The sequence below is a fragment of the Theropithecus gelada genome, chromosome 6 (genome assembly GCF_003255815.1).
Source record: "Theropithecus gelada isolate Dixy chromosome 6, Tgel_1.0, whole genome shotgun sequence".
Taxonomy (NCBI): domain Eukaryota; kingdom Metazoa; phylum Chordata; class Mammalia; order Primates; family Cercopithecidae; genus Theropithecus; species Theropithecus gelada.
The window spans coordinates 75847794-75865826 of NC_037673.1; the positions used below are offsets into that span (position 1 = coordinate 75847794).

The following is an 18033-nucleotide window of genomic DNA, read 5'->3' on the forward strand; positions in this document are numbered from 1 at the left end:
GCTTGCAGTGAGCAGAGATCGTGCCACTGCACTCCAGCCTGGGAGACAGGGAGACTTCATCTCAACAAAAAAAAAGAAATATGAATATCAGTACCTAAATATCTGGTAATATTGAGAATTATTATTAAATTTTTTCGGGAATGATTATGGTATTATTAGATTTTTGTGAAGAGTTATTTTCTTCTCTTTCTTTTTTTCTTTTTTTGAAACAGAGTCTTGCTCTGTTACCAGGCTAGAGTGCAGTGGTATGATCTCGGCTCACTGCAGTCTCCACCTCCTGTGTTCCAGTGATTCTCCTGCCTCAGTCTTCCGAGTAGCTGGGATTACAGGCATGCACCACCATGCTCAGCTTTTTTTTTTTTGTATTTTTAGTAGAGATGGGGTTTTGCCACATTGGCCAGTCTGATCCTGAACTCCTGACCTCAGGTGATCTGCCTGCCTTGGCCTCCCAAAGTCCTGGGATTATAGGCGTGAGCCGCTGCCCCCAGGCAGAGTTATTTTCTTTTGCAAATATATATTGAAATATTTATGGATGAAATAATATAACATACGGCATTTGCTTTCAAATCATATGAGCAGGTAATGGAACAGATGAAACTAGGTTGTCCATATTGAAGCTGGATTATGGGATTGGCTACAAGGGGGTTGACTGCATAATTTCCACTTTGTAGGTTTTCTACTTATCTTTTAAATATACGTGTAGAAAAATTTAGAGATAAAATATATAATAAATAAGCTTTGCCTCAAGATAATCTAATTGTGGGGGAGAGGGGATAAAATAGGTGGGTGTTTAGATAAAAATAAGATCTGTGGCCGTGAATGTAGAGTAATTCACTTGCAAAGGAAAAACATGTTAGGAAACAATGCTGTTGCAGATAGTCTTTTTGAAGCATTATCTCAGTGTATCAATCAGAATAGCCAGCCACAAATCTCAGGGGCATAACACAAAGTTCCAGTTTATCTTCAAGGACAGACTGAATTATGCTGCGGTACTAAAGCACTCTCAAAATCCCAGGGCACAAAACAACAAGGTTTTTTTTCTTCACTGAAATCCCACAGGGACTCAGGCTGATGGAGCAGTCACAGTATCAAATCTTGTCTATTGTTATGCCAGAGGGAAAGTAGGCTCAGGAGGATCTCACACTGGTGAGTAAAGAATTCAGTCTGGAAATGACATGTCATTTCTGCTCACAATTTATTGGTCTGAATCAGTCACATAGCCCTATTTAACCTCAAGGGGGTCAGGAAGTACACTGCCATCATATGACCAGAAGAAAGGAGAACTGAAAATATTTGGCAAATAATTTGATGAAAGAACCTGTGTCGTGATGTTGAAGCTGTATTATACTTGAGCCTTGGGAATGACTGTTTCTTGTTGCCACCTCTAAGGCAGCAACCAGACACAAGTGCTCATTCGTCCTTTTGGTTTATTTGTGGCTTGTGATGCACAGTCATGCAATATATTGTATGCAGAGATTGCATAATAAATGTGAGGTAATAGGTTGTCTTAATTATGAATTTAGCAATACTTTTAAAAAGAAAGTGTTCAATTCTTCAAGTGTTTTTTTCTCAGAAAGAAGAGGGGAATCACTCATGATTTATAGTCACAGTTAATATTTTAGTGGATTTCTTTCCAAACTTTTCTTTGCATTTAAAAAATTAGTTCTCATGATCATCAAAACTGTAACCATTTTTTTCATTAGTGACTGTCATAGTCTATTTGTGCTGCTATAACAAAATACCTGAGACTGGGTAATTTACGAAGAAAAGAAATTAATTTTCTTGCAGTTCTGGAGGCTGGGAAGTCAAAGATCAAGGTGTCAGGAGGTTTGCTGTCTGGGGAAGGTTTGTTCCTTCTATATAGTGGTGTTTTGGTGTCCTCACATGGAAGAGTGGAAGAGAGTGAACCCAAGTACACTTCATAGTCCATTTTCACACTGCTAATAAAGACATACCCAAGACTGGGAAGAAAACGAGGTTTAATTGAACTTACAGTTCCATATGACTGAGGAGGCTTCAGAATTATGGTGGGAGGTGAAAGGCACTTCTTACATGGCAGTGGCAGGAGAAAATGAGGAAGAAGCAAAAGCCCGAAACCCCTAATAAACCTATATCAGACCTCATGAGACTTATTCACTATCATGAGAATAGCATGGACAAGACTGGCCCCACGATTCGGTTACCTCCCCCTGAGTCCCTCCCACAGTGCATGGAAATTCTGGGATGCAGTTCAAGTACACCCAAACCATATCGCCAAGCCCTTTTGTTTATTTTTTATTTTTAAATTTTCTTTTTGAGACAGGGTCTTGCTTTGTCACCCAGACTAGAGTGCAGTGGTGTGATCACAGCTCACTGCATGCAGGTCTTGACCTCCCAGGCTCAAGCAATCTTTCTTCCCTAGCCTCCCTAGCTGGGACTACAGGCACACGCCACCATGCCTGGCTAATTTAACAAAAAAGTGTTTTATAGAGATGGGGTCTCCTTATGTTACCCAGACTCCAAGCCCTTTTATAAGGGTCCTAGTCCTGTCCATGAAGGCTATGCCCTCATGATGACTTAATTATTTCCTGAAGGCCTCACATCTTAATACTATCATATTGGCCATTAAATTTCAACACATGAATTTTGGAGGACATAGTCAATCAATAGCAGTGGCATTGCTCCAAACAGCTGATCTTAATGGCCATGGACCAGCAGATAATTTTAACAAAGGTCTTATCTTCTTTAAAAAAATTTAAAATCCCTTTTTCTTGAAATGAGTGTTTTAATATGGTTGCATAGCACTTAAATACCAGCGGTTAACTAACAGTTCCAGGGCACATTCTGTACATTGTGGCAAAGAATCCCTGGTTCTAAAATTGCTTGTTAGCATAAGACTAGCCAAGAAACAGGAAAGAAATGAAAAATTGCAATACTGCAGTTGAGTTCAATTTGCTTTTGGTATTTTCTTTACCCAGGTTATTTATGAAAAAGGAAAAGTTTTGGGAGTTCATATTATTGTGGAATTTAAGCCTCTTAAAATCATCAAGATACCTGTTTCTTTTGAAAATAATAAAAACTGGCCGGGCGCAGTGGCTCACGCCTTGTAATCCCAGCACTTTGGGAGGCAAGGGTGGAAAGATCACTTGAAACCAGGAGTTTGACACCAGTCTTGGCAACACAATGAGACACTCCAACCACTCCCCACCCCCTCCCACCATCTCTACAAAAACATTTAAAAATCAGCTGGGTGTGGTGGTAAGTGCCTGTAGTCCCAGCTACTTGGGAAGCAGAGGTGGGAGGATCACTTGAGTCCAGGATTTTGAGGCTGCAGTGAGCTATGACTGGGCTACTGCTTTCCAGCCTGGGTGACGGAGTGAGAGCTTGTCTAATAATAATAATAATAATAATAATAATAATAATAACTGTAGATTAGTCAATCATGGCTGGTTGGTCTAGGGAATAAATTGCCCAGACATGTTACATTTGGGATGATTTCCTCAAATGCAGAAACCACTGTTATAAACTGAGCTCTTTAGAGGTCAAAGCTGATACATGGAATTTTTTAGCAATTATGATCCAAACTTTGCCAAGAATTCTTTTTCGTTAATATTTGATTTGACACTGAATTTGATATGCAGATTTCTTTTTCATTTCAATCAACAAAGGAATTCATGGAAAATTTAATTGACCAAGAATCTACACAAAGATCTTGTAACTTCATCATCTTCCATCAGTCTCTCAAATATTTGTTAGTAAATAAATGAATGATATAGTGGATTGTGAACTTCTTCACGGCAAAAAAACATGAATTATTCACCTTTGTAATTCTTCCAACTCCTAGCATAATGCACTGCACAGAAGAAGAAACACCCATAAACAAGTAAAGGTAATACAGAGTGCAGTTTCATTTGTGTGTGAAAGGCATTCGAGTTTTTAGTAGCTTGTTGATTTTCCTTATTACTCGGTCCCAACGCCAAAAACTAAGCCACATTTCTTGTATTTAGTGTTATAAAGTAACATGCATCTCCAAAGTAACATAGCTACATGTTACAAAATAACATGAAGTCACTAGCTAACATAGCTACAATTGTTGAATCTGTTAACAAAATAATATAATCAATATTTTATAAAATAACAATTGGTTTTAAAAGTAATTTAAGGTTCACGCCATAGTGACCATTTCTTTTTGCTTATTGAATACATGTGTAGAGAAGGGTTAGACCAGTTTAATTGAATAAGCTTTCATTTATTATAATGGTTAAGGAAATCACCTTAATATAATAAAACGCAATTTAATTCTAAAATTCATGTAACTTTATCTCTATTTTCTTTGTCAATTCAAAAGCACAGCAAGATCTTGCAATGACTGCGTGATCAATAGGAAAAACAATGCAATTATGTTTAATAAACTGTCTGGGCTCGGTGGCTCACTCTTGTAATCCCAGCACTTTAGGAGGCCAAGGTTGGTGGATGGCTTGAGCCCAGGAGTTCCAGATCAGCCACAGGCAACATGGCGAAACCCTGCCTCTACAAAAAATACAAAAGTTAGCCAGGTGCAGTAGCGTGCGCCTATAGTCCCAGGTATTTGGGAGACTAAGGCAGGAGAAACACTTGAGCCACAGAGGTTGAGGCGAGTGAACCGAGATCGAGCCATTGCACTCGAGTCTGGGCAATGGGGGTGAAAGCCTGTACCAAACAAAACAACAAAACAAAAAATGAATAAGTATTTGTTGAATTAAACACCAGTTATTCCTCTTTTTTACTGTTGACATAGAAAGTTCATAAGATTTATAATGTTTATCAACAAATCATTGCTATGTCATTAATTTATTGTTTGTCATATATTTCTAAAGAACTCAAAAAATATTGATTATTGGAGCTTTTCGACTTTATAACTTTAAGTAAATACAGTTGCTGTATTATATACAAGGATGTACAGTGATTGTCTGAGCACTACAACTAAAACTTTCCTTAGAGAATTGAAAAGTATCTCTCACAAGAACCAATACTCTATTATAGCACTTTGTACAAAAGTAGAATGGGCTGTTGATAGTGTATTCTTCAGTTTGCTGTTTTGATAAAGGCCTTGACCAGCAAGTGTTGCTGTACTTAACAAGGTAGTTATAACAGCGGGGAGAATTCCTGAACTTCAGGTTTTGTTTATGGATGAGCAACAATGTTCATACTGCAGGAACATCTGGTTTACTTATTAGATAAAGGCTGAAAATGGTAGGTGATCAACTAATGACAGCTATTTATAAAGTGGTTCTTAGTAATAAGTGATGATACGTGTGTCTGGTAGAACTGAACAATAGGAAAGGATCATTTTTCTGTGCCAGAGTACACCTGACCAGATGTCTGCTCAATAAAGCTGGTCATTGTAGATTTTTTCTCTCTAGTCTAGTTAACTTTGTGTACTGCTTGGTACAAAGTTTAATTTTCACTAGTGTAGGGCCTTATGTAGAAGTTCAAAACCCAGTTCTTCTGAACTCACATTTGTGCTGCTGTGGTCATCAGAAAAAAAAAAAAGGAACTGTTTACTAGGAATTGGAAGAAATATACTAGCTTTAAACTCACTGGCTAAATCAGGGTTTCTCAACCTTGGCACTGTTGATATTTTAGGCTGAAGACTTCTTTGTTGTTGGGGGTTGTCCTATGAATTGCAAGATATTTAGCAGCATCACTGACCTATATCTATTAAATATCGGTAGCATTCTTTCACTTGTGACAACCAAAAATGCCTCCAGACATTTGACAAAACGTCCTCTGGGAGGCAAAAATCACCCTTACCTCCACAGAGAACTATTGGGCTAAAGTAGTAGTCATTGATTTAAACTTTGGTTAGTTGGCTGATTTCATCTATTTTTGCTACTTTATAGATCAGAAGTTTTGTGGAACCCAAATTAAATACTCTTCCAAGGCATAATTAGGAAAGGTTATTATACTTCTAAACATCTACTAAAAGTATTGCAATTGCTTTGTTAGCAGATTAAATTTTTATTAGACATTTGGCATTAAAAGGTAATCAAAGGCTATAAATTTTATATGAACAAACTTATTACTTTTCTTTAAAAAACAAAAACAGAAACAAAAACAAAGCAAACAAGCCTTTATATAGTGACAAACATGTGGAGTGGTCATCAAGTCCCTGTATCTTATTCTCAGTTTAGTAGACTAAGAAATTCAGTTTTAAAATGTATTTGGAAGTAATTGTGCTCCGGGGAACTTATACATGCATTAGCCAAATTCATAGGATACTGATATAACAACATGAATGTAACTGATCAATTTATAAAAAGAAATATAACCATCAAGAATAACAATCGTTAGGCTGGCACAGTGGCTAATGTCTGTAATCCCAGCACTTTGGGAGGTTGGCTGACTGATTACCTGAATTTGAATTCTAATTGGGAGGATTGCCTGGACCCTGAAGCTTGAGACCAGTCTGGGCAACATGGTGAAACCTCGTCTCTAAAAAAATAAAAATAAAAATTATCTGGGCGTGGTGATGCACACCTGTGGTCCCAGCTACTCCAGAGGCTGAGATAGGAGGATCACTTGGGCCCTAGGAGTTGGGGCTGCAGTGAGCCATGATCCAACCACTGTGTTTCAGCCTGAGTGATACAGTAAAATCCTGTCTAAAAAAAAAAAGAATAACAGTTATCAGTTATTCATTTACAGTCAGTGCTTAAGTACTTTATATGGATTATCTCAATCAATGTATTAGTTCTATTAGCATTTGACTATAGGAGCATCTAAGCTTAGGAAATTTAGGTTACACAGCTAGTAGGTTATAGAATTAGAATTCAAATTCAGGTAATCAGACTCTAAAGACCATACTTGTAATGACAGGGGAAATGGATTCTTATGTTTCCTAGGCAAATTATCACACCTGTTACATTAGAGGTTTTTTTTCTTTTTCCCCCAGAATATAAAGGTAATATATAGACATTGTAGAAAATGTAGACTGTCCAGGACAATAACATCTATATTATAATCAGATAGAGATGACTACTGTCAACATTTTGATATGCTTTCTTCACTCTTTTACATATATTGTATACTGTAGCTGACCTCATACTACATAGGCAATGTTAAATATTTTTAAATATTTAAAATGTTTTTTCATGAGGTAACTTCCTCAGGTCATTAAAAATTCGTTGTAAACATAATTTTAATAGTTTTAATCACATATATGCAGTAATTATTTTAACCATTCTCTTAATGTTGGATTTTTTACTTTTATCAATTTATTTACCATGGTTAAGTATCTTTCCATAGAGATCTTCATGTTCTGGACTATCTCCTTATAATTTCCAAAAGAGAAATGATGAAATTAGGTCACATGAACACCCATAAAGTTCTTGACATGATTTGACAAATAACTTTCCAAAATCTTTGTCCTAATTTATATCCCTCCCAGGGTGTAAGTGTCCGCCTTACTCTTCTGTCACCCGTGGAGTTTATTCACATTTTAAACAGATCGGGTAATTAGATGCCTGGGAAATAACCTCTCTTTTGTCTCTGTTTATTATTAATGACTTTGAACATTGATTGGTAAAATGTGTAGTAGGCATTTAAATTTCATATTTTGTGAACTGATCATTGTATATACTTTCCCCATTGATCTATTTAAGGTGTTCGTGTCTTTTTTCTATTCTCTTTGTCCTCTTACTTTACTATATAAATACTTCTGTCCCCAATATGCATTTGTGTATATGAGTCTCTGCTACTAGACTGTGGTTCCCCATAGACAGTGGCCCCATTTTATTTTGTCTGTGAAGAATGCCTAACACATAGTAGGAAAAAGGCATACTGTACTTTGTAGAATTATTCTTAGGATTAAATGACATAATGTAAGCAAAGCATCTAACACACTGTCACAAAGCAGATGCTCAATACATACATTAGTTTAGGCAATCAAAAGTTTTGCTATTTCATTTTGTTGTTTAGGAAAACAAAGGTTAGAGATTCAATATCTTTCAAAGATCGGGAACTATAGCTGTAAACTGCAGATTTAAGATGTGAACCCTGATTCTCAAATCTTTCATCACAAATCACATGTGGCTGGAATACTCGAAAAATTATAATTCTTGCAATTCTTTTTTTCTTTTTTGAGAGTGAGTCTTGCTCTGTCGCCCAGGCTGGAGTGCAGTGGCCCGATTTTGGCTCACTGCGACCTCCGCCTCCTGGGTTCAAGCGATTCTCCTGCCTCAGCCTCCCGAGTAGCTGGGATTACAGGTGCCGGCCACCACACCCAGCTAATTTTTGTATTTTTAGTAGAGACGCGGTTTCACCATGTTGGCCAGTTTGGTCTCGAACTCCTGACCTCAGGTAATTCGCTTGCCTCGGCCTCCCAAAGTGCTGGGGTTACAGACAGGCGTGAGCGCCCGGCCAATTCTTGCAATTTTTGAAAGATCAGTATGAACTGTGGGCTGTTAAACCTTTGAGGAACTGCTTTTTCCCTGTATCTGTCTGTATCGGATCCCATATGTATGTCTCTTCCCTTGTTTTTATTTTTATTTTTTTTTTAGAGACACGGTCTGATTCTGTCGCTCAGGCTGGGATGCAGTGTTGCCACCAGAGCTCACTGCAGCCTTGACTTCCTGGGCTTCAGTGATCCTCCCACTTCAAACTCTGAGCCAGTAGCTGGGACTACAGGAACGTGCCAACACGCCCGGCTAATTTTTTAATTTTCATTTTTAGTATTGACAGGGTCTTGCTATGTTGCCCAAGCCCGTCTGGAACTTCTGACTTCTAGCGATCCTCCCGCCTCCACCTCCCAAAGTGCTGGGATTACAGGCGTGAGCCACCGCGCCCGGTCTCTCATTTAAATTTATTGGAAACTTGTGGTAAAAATAGCAAAGCTCAACAAGCAAATATACATCAAGTGAGTGACATTTTATTTCTCCATCAGAGCAGTCAGCTTTTGCTTTTAGACAGGGAGACAGCTGTTCTAGTGGCCGCTTTAAAAAAACAAAACAAAACATTCAGAACTAACGCAGCGAAGGGAAGGAAAGGGATGTCCAGTCAGCTGGAGTGGCTTGGAGCTCGGGGTTGGCTGGGAGCATTTTTATTGCTGCCGGGAGGAAGAAGGGGAAGCGGGGGAAGTGGCGGAGGGGGAGGGGCAGTCTGTTGTAAAATCAGTTTGAAGTAAACAAAAAGTTAGGTTTTCCGAGGGGCCAGCAGCGCGGAGAGCAGGCCCAGCCAGCTGCCAGGAAGGCAGGTCTGTCCAGTAGAAACCAGAACGCCGCGCAGGCTCAGCGGAGGGCTACGGCTGGGGCCGGAGAAGCTGCCTCTAGGTTAGCTAAGGGTCAAGGAAGTCAGACACTGACGCGAGAGGCCTCCCGATCCGCAATCGAGTGGAAAACCGAGTCCCGATCTAAGGCCGAATCATCAGGCTTCCCCGTCACCCTAGAACCCACTCAGGCACTTCCGGTAAGAAGTCTAGCGCCCCCTGCTCGGCACCTGCATCGTAGCGCGCAGGCGCCCCGGACCTGGCAACAGCCGGGGACGCCGAGGTAGGAGGCGTGTGAGCCGAAGAGGAAAGCCTCCTCTGCGCCTGCGCTCTCTGAGCTGCCCGGGGGGCGGGGAAAGAAACCCTGAGCCGGCGGCTGGCACTCCCAGGACTCCCGGCCGGGGTCGCTCTTCACTCCTCAGCGTGACGTCGTGTCGAGTTCCCAAAAAGCTCCGCCGGGGCTGTAGGGGAGGTAAGAGCCCCCCGTGACCGGTCGTCTCGGCCTCCCCTCAGCCCTGCTGTTCCCACAGAGGGGGCGGGGTGACCGCTGGACCCGCCGACCTGGGCGCTGGGTCTGGCCCTCTTCCTCTGCGGACAGAGCCTGGGCCCCGACCGATTCCTTTTCCGAGCCCCCGGAGCTGGCCGGGGAACCCTGGCCCTCCAATCTGATGTCCCTTTCTGGAGCCTGAAGGGCCAGACCGGACTGGACCGAGAGGGCAATCACGGCGGCTGTTTGCCCGGTTCCACCCTCCCGGGCCGCTGGAGTGGCCGGCGCTCCTGGGGGAGAGACCCCAGCGGGTGGAGGGAGAAGCGCCCTGGCGCCGCCGTCCCGCCTGGGGAGGGGCTGCGAGTGCAGAGGGGACTGTGGTTCTTTAGGAGTGGCAGAGGCTCGGTCCCCGCAGAGGAGTCTCATCGCTGCCGGTGCTCTCGCACTGCCCATTCCCGCACCCATGCATTTTCTCTTCGTTAGAGAACAGAAGGGTGCAGTGGCCGTCTTTCCCGCTGCCTTTCCTTTGGTATTTTGAGAAAGTCCAAAAGAGGACCTTATTTTTAACTCTTATTTGTACTACCGTGATTGCAAATGTTATGTTCCAGACTAAGAATGTTCTTTCTTGTTTGTTTGGCTAGTCCATACATTTGATATTAAGTGAATCTTTTCCATTCAAAAAATAGGCACTTTGTTGATTCAGTCAGATTCCTCCGTTTATTCACTTGAGCTTGTCGTCTCTTGAGTTGGCAGGAGTTTAATGGTTTAATCCAGTAGAACTATATGTAATTTTCCGCCTAATTTCTTCCCTTTTTTCCTCCCCTGGATATTAAACTGCATGCTTAGTGGCAAAAATTGAAAAAATAGAATAAAGAATAAGCAAAAATGATCAACCATAATTCCACCATGTTACAGTAATCACTTTTAATGTTTTGACTTTTTTCCTTTGAGTCTTTTTTTCCCTGTGCATTTTCTTGAGATTTTATGTCGTTGGATTGTCTACTTTCCTTGATTTAAATTACGTTGTAAGCATTTCCCCATGTTTTTAAAAAGCTTCATAAAAATGACTTCTTGATTATACATGAGCAAAGTATCTTTTGAAACAGTTGTATTACAGATAAAGCAAATTCCCATTAATTATCCCCAATCATAATGTTACATGATAGAATAGTGCTACAGTTCATTTAACATTATGATTGGGGATAATTACGCTTAAAAATTATTGAGGACCAATAGAGTTTTTGGTTCCTAGTGCTGCAGTATATTTGCCATTTTGGAAATTAAAACTCAGAAAACTGAAGATGTTTTATTTATTCATTTAAAAATAACAGACTCAAATAATTTTTGAGTGAAAAGTAACTATTTTCTAAAACAAAACTTAGAAGAGGAGCGTGGCATTGTTTTAAATTTTTCAAATTACTTTAATATCTGATTTATGGAAGACAGCTGGATTTTCATATTTGCGTCTGTTGTGCTATCTGGTTTAGGTTGAAGCATATGAAGAAAACACCAGTCTTGCACAGATATGTAGTAGGAAAAGGGAAGATTTTACAAGCCTGCTGAAAGGCTCCTGGGGACATCCAGGGGCCCCGAGACCACAGTTTGAGAAAGCTGATTTAACCGTTTTTGGATTGATGGGCTGTTAGGTTGTTTAAAATTGTACACTATTGCAACCACTACAACAGTGAACGTTCTTTGTGATGTTTTCTGGTGTATGCGTGCTAGTGTTTTTCTGTAAGTAGAATTGCTAGGTCATAGAGTTTTGCTTTTTTTTTTTTTTTAAGTTTGTTGAACACATTACTTTTGATGCCTGTATAATTTTCTGTTGTGCACTAATGTTGGTGATTTGATTGTTTCAACTAATGATTTGGTGAAATATCTTTGCATATTTTTAGTTGTTTTGAATTATTTTCTTTTTGGGGGGGGCTGGAGGAAGTCCAGTAAAAACCAGACAACTGCTAGATATATTCTAAAAGAGCTGTAACACATGGATTCTTTTCTAAAATTTCGAAAAAGATGATTGTTAGATCAAATATTAGGAATCTTTTTCAGGCTATTGGTACATATTGTCACATTGTTTTCCTGGGAGATAGTACCGGTTTATTTCCTGTCAGCAGTGTCTGTCATGCTTAAAAAACAAAAACAAAACACACACACACACACACGCACACGCTTACCAACATTGAGTACTTTTATTATTTTAAAAATTGTTTTAATTTAGCAGACAATAAATGGTATATGTTCTAATTCTCATTACTTTGCTAGTGCACTGAATATTTTTTATAATCTTACTGGTTGTCTGTTGATGTTATTTGTCCATTTATAGTCCAGTGTCCAAGTGTTTTTCTAACTCATTTTTATCTTCTCAAATATATTGTAAGGAAACGTGCTGTACTTTTTTTTTTTTTTTTTTTTTTTTTGAGGTGGAGTCTCGTTATGTTGCCCAGGCTGGAGTGCAGTGGCGCGATCTAGGCTCTCTGCAACCTCTGCCTCCTGGGTTCAGGCCATTCTCCTGCCTCAGCCTCCTGAGTAGCTGGGACTACGGCCACGCGCCACCACGCCCAGCTAATTTTTGTATTTTTAGTAGAGACGGAGTTTCACTGTGTTGGCCAGGATGGTCTCAATCTTCTGACCTCGTGATCCGCCCGCCTCAGCATCCCAAAGTGCTGGGATTACAGGTGTGAGCCACTGTGCGTGGCCTTAGGAAACGTGCTGTATGTTTTTTTAAGGAAAAGAACAAAATTATGTTTTCTCTGTTTGCAAGAGCACATGCCTTTTTTTTTTTTTTTTTGAGATGGAGTCACCCTCTCTCGCCAGGCTGGAGTGCGGTGGCACAATCTCAGCTCACTGCAACCTCTGCCTCCCGGGATTCAACTGATTCTCCTGCCTTAGCCTCCCAGGCAGCTGGGACTACAGGCGCGCACCACCACGCCCAGCTAATTTTTGTTGTTGTTGTTGTTTTATTTTTAGTAGAGACGGGGTTTCACCATGTTGGCCAGATGGTCTCGATCTCTCTTCAGTTCATGATCTGCCTGCCTCAGCCTCCCAAAGTGCTGGGATTACAGGCGCGAGTCACCTGAGTACACTGGCTGAGTACATGCTTATTTAAAAAAAGTAAAATAGTATGAAGACATATCATGTAGCTCTGAAAGGTTTATGTAATCCCGTTCCTACATTTATAGTAGTACTAACATCATTAATGTTTGTTCCTTCATATATTTTTTTTTACTGTGCCTTTGTTAATTTTTTTACAACTTATTTGTAAAAATAGGTTTGCACAATGCATAAAGTTTTGTGATTTGATTTTCTTTAATTTAACATGATATGTTGGATATTTTTCTACCGAAGTCCATATAAATGGGCAAAGTTTTATCCTGGGTGGTTTTAGGAACATAAATTGTGATCTTCAGTTATCTGATGGCAGACTCTTGTCCTCTTCTAAATGTATTCTCTTCCTAGGTGATCTCATCCATTAACGGCTGTGTGTTGCCAATTTCCAAAATCTTTATCTATCTCAGACTTCTCTCCTGCATTCCAGATTATTATATTCAACTGCCTTTTGGATATCTCTCCCAGGATGTTCTCAAGGTACTTCAAACAGTCCAAACGTGAACTCATGTTTTCCCTTAATCCTGCTCCTCTTTGTATTGCCTGTCATGGTCAGTGGCACCACCATCTACCCCAGCCACTCACGGTGGAAACCTGGCACTAATCCAGCTTTCTCCCTTGCTTTCAGTCTCCAAAAGTTCTCATTCTTTGCCACTTTTATTTCATTTTATTATTTTTATTTGAGACAGGATCTCACTGTGTTGTCCAGGCTGGTCTCAAATTCCTGGGCTCAAGTTAATCCTCCCACCTCAGGCTCTGGAGTAGCTGGGACGAAGGCGGGCATCACCATGCCTGGCTTATTTTAGCCATCTTTATATCTGTTTCCTTTTTTTCTCCAGCACACTATCTCAGCTCAGGCCTTCATCTCTTACCTTAACCATTTTAGGTGTCCCCTTACTATTGGTTTTGTTGGTTTTCTGGTTAATCTTCCATGTTACTGCCAATTTTTGTAATCATGAAGAGATTTTTGAAAGCCATTTTATTGTAAATATTATGAAGATGTTTTCTTAAATCTAAAAATATATAAATAGCCAAGTGAGTAAAAACCTAAAATAAGTTATATGTACACATAAATAAACCTATTTTAAAAGGAAGTATATATTATATTTCTTTTATGTCTTCTACTGAATATGGTAGCTTGTTGGCACAAAAAGTACGTCCTGATTGATTGAAATGGGAAATGTATACAGCTTAATGAGGTTTCATGTTAAAACATTTCAGTATACTATATTTACATTGTCATACCTTGTACAATTATATTATCTTTTTCATATCTTTCTTGGCACCTCAAATAACTTAATGCTTAGTAAAGCATTGCTATATAGATAGGAATGTTTTGTAAGTAGATGTTATTTAATGAGTTCCATAATTTATTTCTAAAAAATTATCTGACTTTTGCTAATAAGAAACTACTTCTAGACCTTTCCGTTTTTGTACTTTATTCATTAAATACATCCTATATTCAGAGTTCCTTTACTACTACTTTTTACTATTATGTTTATTTTAAATTTAATGTTTATATTTATCAAAGGGATACCTGTACATAAAGAATCAAATAATACTTCAAGGATTATAATGAAAATCTGTCTGGGTGCGGTGGCTCATGCCTGTAATCCCAGCACTTTGGGAGGCTGAGGCAGGAGGATCACATCAGCCCAGGAGTTTGAGACCAGTCTGGGCAACATAGTGAGACCTTGTCTCCACAAAAAATAAACAAAATTAACTGGGTTGTGGTGGCACGCACCTGTTGTTCCATTTACTTGGAAGGCTGAGGTGGGAGGATTGCTTGAGCCCATAGAGGCTATAGTGAGCTGATACCCTACCACTACAGTGCAACTTGCGCAACAGACTGAGACCCTGTCTCAAAAAAGAAAAGAGGGCCAGGCGCGGTGGCTCACGCCTGTAATTCTAGCACTTTGGGAGGCTGAGGCAGGCGGATCACCTGAGGTTGGGAGTTCGAGACCAGCCTGACCAACATGGAGAAACCCCATCTCTACTAAAAATACAGAATTAGCTGGGCGTGGTGGCACGTGTCTGTAATCCCAGCTACTCGGGAGGCTGAGGCAGGAGAATTGCTTGAATCCGGGAGGCGGAGGTTGCAGTGAGCTGAGATCACGCCATTGCACTCCAGCCTGGGCAACAAGAGCGAAACTCTGTCAAAAAAAAAAAAAAGAAAGAGGAAAACAACAATCTTCTGCCCCAGTACCCTTGAATCCCACTCTCCGGAAGCAGTCTTTCTCAATCAGTGCTTTCTGTGTGAATCACTGAACAAGAAAAATGATTTGAGCAACTATTTTCTTAATTCTCTCAAGGAGGGTATGTAGCTAATATGATAGATGCATAGGAGAGAAGTTAGTTTTTTACATAAAATGGAAGCCTTAGGGCATTAAAGATTGATTTTCTCGCCGAACCTTAATTGAGAAAGGCTGCTCCAGAGTCAGTGACTTCAATTCCTTATCACTTCCAGTTTTTAAAAATAACATATTTAGATATATGGTGATGTCCCCTTCCCATTCCCATCCTAATGCAATTTTAGGTATCATTTACTAATTTCCCATTACAGAAGATGGGAGTTTAGGTTTTTTGCACCAACTCCTACCTTTAAACACTGCATTTCACTTCTCCTCTCCCTTCTCTATTACCAGATTAGTTATACGTTAACTTTTAGTTATTTGGTGTTTACCTCATTTTAACTATGTAAATATTGTATGTAGCTGAACCAGGTAAGTGTGAGGTTGTTTCCTTTCTTGTATAATTTTTGTTTTTCCTAGTTAATAATCATCATAATTCTTTTGTACATGTACCTTTTATGTTTCTTTATAAATATATGTTTTATATCTTTTTAATGTGTCTTTTGTATTCTTTATTTGATCTATTAACCTCTTGAACCAGATACGTCAATCTCCTTTTAGTAGATTCAAACACATCTGATAATCTCTTGGTTTTGTAACATCTTTCCTGTAATGTGCTGGTCATCCTGCCTCCATCTTGATGGGTTGCTCTCTAGGCCTGTTGCACAACTGTCTTCCTGGACTGCCCTTTTATAGTCATCTGTGAATTGCATTTGTCTCTTCTGTGTGGGTAGCCTCTTTACTGGATTTCAGGTTTTCCTTTTTCTTGGTGTCTCCCTTATATTGGCAGAGTACATCTTTCAGTAGCTTCCTGAGAAAGACTGAATGGGATGCACATATTTTGGGTTCTTGCATGTCCATACATTTTTTATTTAACCCTCACATTTATGATAACCAATCCTTTGATTATGACCTGTTATATCTCTATGGAAGCTTTTACACTTATTCAAGAAGTATGTATTGAGCACATTTTATGTGCTAGGCACTGGCCAAGACATTTTGAACATATAGGTGAACAAAAATACAAGATTCATGTCCTTGTGGAGCTTAAAGTTAGGGAGGAAGGAGTTGTTCAACCGCAAATATAATAAATTATACAAAACATTGGGAGTTTGTAAAGTACATAACTGCTTTAGAAAAGAGAAAAAAGGAGAGCAGGATGGGGTGGGAAGTTCAGGAATACTGGGGAAAGGAGAGGTAGGGGATGCAGACTTTAGTATTAAATGAGGTGATCTTCCCTTCAACCATTCAGGTATTCTGAAATTTCACAATGATGTTGGTTGGTAAGAGTTTTTCATTCATGTGTTGGGCCCCAAATGGGCCCTTTCCATTTGGAGACCATATCTGTGGTGTTTTATTTGACAATTTCTTCTTTCACTCCCTTCCTTCCTTCTGGATTTCTTTTATTAGAATATTAAACCTCATTAGATTGATTCTCTGATTTCTAATATTTTCTCTCCTGTTTTCCATCCCATTCTTTTTGTTCTGATTTCTAGGATAGTTTCTCAACTTTATTTGCTAACACCTTGATTGCATTTTAAAAAATAAACATTGTATTTTGGAACAGTTTTAGATTTACAGAATCACTGCAGACCATATAGAGTTCCTGTATACTCCATACCCAGTTTATTATTAACATCTTCGATTAATATGGTACATTTGTTATAATTAGTGAACCAGTATTGATACATTATTAACTAAAGGCTATACTTTATTCACATTTCCTCATTTTTCCCCTAATATGCTTTTTCTGTTCCAGGATCCCATCCAGGATACCATATTACGTTGAGTAGTCCTGTCTCCTTAGGCACCTCTTGATTGTGATAGTTCTCAGACATTCTTTGTTTTTGATGCTCTTGAAAGTTTTGAGGATTACTGGTCAGATGTTTTGTAGAATGTCAGTTGGAATTTGTCTCATTGTTTTTTTTTAATTTTAATTTTAATTTTTGGGACGGAATCTTGCTCTGTCGCCCAGGCTGGAGTACAGTGGTGCGATTTTGGCTCACTGCAAGCTCTGCCTCCCGGGTTCACACCATTCTCCTGCCTCAGCTTCCAGAGTAGCTGGGACTACAGGTGCCTGCCACCACGCCTGGCTAATTTTTTGTGTTTTTGGTAGAGACGGGGTTTCACCATGTCAGCCAGGATGGTCTCTGTCTCCTGACCTTGTGATCCTCCCGCCTTGGCCTCCTGAAGTGCTGGGATTACAGGCGTGAGCCACCATGCCCAGCCCTCTCTCATTATATTGGGGTGGTGCGTTTTGGGGAGAAAGACAACAAAGATGAAGTACAATTTTCATCAATACATACTGTCAATGTGACTGCCACTTTTTTTTTTTTTTTTGGAGTCTCGCTCTATCACCCGTGCTGGAGTGAAGTGGTGCAATCTCAGCTCACTGCAACCTCTGCGTCCCGAATTCAAGCAATTCTCCTGCCTCAGCCTCTTGAGTAGCTGGGATTACAGGCACGCACCACCACACCCGGCTAATTTTTGTATTTTTAGTAGAGGCGGGGTTTCACCATGTTAATTAGGCTGGCCTCCAATTCTTGACCTTGTGATCCACCCGCCTCAGCCTTCCAAAGTGCTGGGATTACAGGCGAGAGCCACTGCGCCCGGCCAACTTGCCACTTTTAATGTTAACCTTGATCACTTGACTTGAGGTAGTGTTTGTTAGGTTTCTTCACTTTGAAGTTAGTATTTTCTTTTTTTCTCCTGTATTCTTCAATAGAAAGTCACTGTGCACTGAACACTTAAGGAGTGGGGAGTTCTACTTCCTTGAGAGCAAAAATCTACATAAATTATTTGGATTTTTTTTTAATTGCGTGGGAGATTTGTCTTCTCCCCAATTATTTATTTAATCATTTACTTAC

General features: G+C 39.8%; 1 protein-coding gene and 1 non-coding gene across 2 annotated transcripts in view; one reads left to right on the forward strand and one right to left on the reverse strand.

The window, feature by feature from the left end:
- The first annotated feature begins 9596 nt into the window (after positions 1-9596).
- ZFYVE16 (zinc finger FYVE-type containing 16) overlaps positions 9597-18033 on the forward strand; it is a 64846-nt gene continuing 56409 nt past the window's right edge. The window contains exon 1 of the mRNA XM_025388972.1: positions 9597-9692. The gene's annotated coding sequence lies outside the window, so the exon portion shown is untranslated. The remainder of the gene's footprint in view (positions 9693-18033) is intronic.
- On the reverse strand, positions 11637-11696 carry LOC112627243. Its single transcript, XR_003120092.1, has one exon. It is a non-coding gene; the product is annotated as a U7 small nuclear RNA (small nuclear RNA).